Source organism: Limulus polyphemus, unplaced genomic scaffold, assembly GCF_000517525.1.
Source record: "Limulus polyphemus unplaced genomic scaffold, Limulus_polyphemus-2.1.2 Scaffold1254, whole genome shotgun sequence".
Taxonomy (NCBI): Eukaryota; Metazoa; Arthropoda; class Merostomata; order Xiphosura; family Limulidae; genus Limulus; species Limulus polyphemus.
The window spans coordinates 17,921-20,016 of record NW_013666864.1 but is presented as its reverse complement, the minus strand read 5'-3'; the positions used below and the strand labels follow the sequence as shown (position 1 = coordinate 20,016).

Below are 2,096 nucleotides of genomic sequence, written 5' to 3'. Positions count from 1 at the left end.
TTTCATGTAAGTAAATAACAAATTGGACTCCCTACCAATTTCATGTAAGTAAATAACAAATTGGACTCCCTACCAATTTCATGTAAGTAAATAACAAATTGGACTCCCTACCAATTTCATGTAAGTAAATAACAAATTGAAAAGCTATCTTTGGAAATACCACAATTAACTTGAATTTCAATCCCTTAACTTGTAACCTGAAACCATCACATGCACAAAATTAGCTTGGTAAAAATTGGTAAATGCTGTAGTTTGAATAGAATGGCTCAGAATAACATTAATAGCTGTGTGTTTATATTTAATATATATATATATATAGGAAGAAAAGGTGCATCCCACGTAAGTTTGTAGTTCTAATGTATCATTCATCGTGTTTTAAAGAGAGTCAGTGTTAGTGCTAGCTACCGTAGTTGTTAAATATCTAAAAATATTACTGTTGAATGTAACTGCTTAGAACATACTTTGTATCAGCTCAACCTCGATAATCTCTCAAGATGGTTACTAATTTTATTATGTTACAATATGTAATAAATTATCTGAAATCACATTTAAATCTTGACTGTAATATTTGTCCACCAATGGCTCAAAAATAAGTTTGAAAACAGGGACCAACCTCATAACCATTTTTGTGTTTGTTAAAGTTTTCGTACTATAAATTTTAATACAGTATATGTATCTTCACGAAATTTGGAAGATTATCATTAAATATAACAAGGCTTTCATACACAAAATATCAGATTTTGTAAATAAAAATTTACTCTTGTATTTTTTCTTTTCAAATTTTAACAGTTCCACATGCAGAGTTATTTTGATTTTAAGATTAAAAATACCTTTATGCATCAGGAAAATGTCAGACTTCATTTGTGAAACCTCTGTATCCTCTTAATAAAATCCAGATAAATATCAAATGTTTTTTTTTATAAAAGATTTATATTTTATCTGTTATTTTTCTATCTTATCTCTGTACGAGTTGGGTCAAATTGACCGACGTCGTAACAACCATAAAAAAATTAGGAAATAAGATTTAAGTTACACATTTTTTGTTCTAGAATTTCTACAAATTGTAACATTAAACCACAAGTATATATTCTAAATAGCATAAATCCCATAACATTATACACCTATTTGTACTTATTTTTATTTTATTGGCCTTCCAGCTGTTTCTGACCAACAATACGGAAGTTGCAATCATGGTGCACGTGCATCTCATGTTACCGTATGCAATAGCACAGTACTGGCATTTACAAAGTGGTCTGTCTTGGCTTTGTATTTTGTAAAGTACGGTCACATTTTGGTTCTAATACATTACATATGTGTGTATATTATTATTATTACTTAATAAATTCTTAAATTTCAGTTATTTTTATTTACCATAAAACAGTAAATAAGTAAAAAAGAAAACCATGATCTCTACTATCTACGATTGTAAAGAAGTTTACTCATTTGCCGTACCTTGCATGCTAAGCCTTACCAAATTTTACACGTGGAGGATGTAAAACAAAATAACTTTTTTAGGTTTTATACATGCGTTTTGAAATAACAGTTAATTAAAAATTACACTACCAATATCACAGAATTCCCCTGTAATTTATCAGGCTTACTAACTAAGCTATTTTGATCTAACAAAATATTGTTTTTGGAACACCATTTTTTTTATCTCTTCCATCCAAGAATGTGAACAAAAAGATCAATCTTGGGAAGCAGACACCTTGAATAGGCTGAGAAAATCATGTGGGGGAAATTCTGAGCTTTTGATTGGTTATAAAGCCATGATAGGGCATATCGGGTGTACATAAGCAAATATTTCGAAAAATGGAAGAGGTGGGCAAGGTCGGAGTATTTGATTCAATAAATACATTAATATCTCAGTAAATAGAAAAGATAGGAGGTTCTTATTTTATATTCTAGCTTGTATATATGGTAATTTGAGTTTCTAATTCATAAAAAAAACTATAGAATTTGTACTTGGACATCACTAACATCTAATTTGAACCAAAGCTGCATTCAACATGCCACACAAAAAATATATATTTAGAAATTTTGTTTTAATATATATTTTTAAATTAAGAAATTAACTAATGTATAATACTAAAATT

General features: G+C 28.6%; 1 protein-coding gene across 2 annotated transcripts in view; it reads left to right on the top strand.

Annotated features, from left to right (window-relative positions):
* Nucleotides 1–2,096, top strand: part of LOC106462793 (neural Wiskott-Aldrich syndrome protein-like) — a 43,265-nt gene that overhangs the window by 23,255 nt on the left and 17,914 nt on the right. The gene's annotated exons all lie outside the window — the stretch shown is intronic.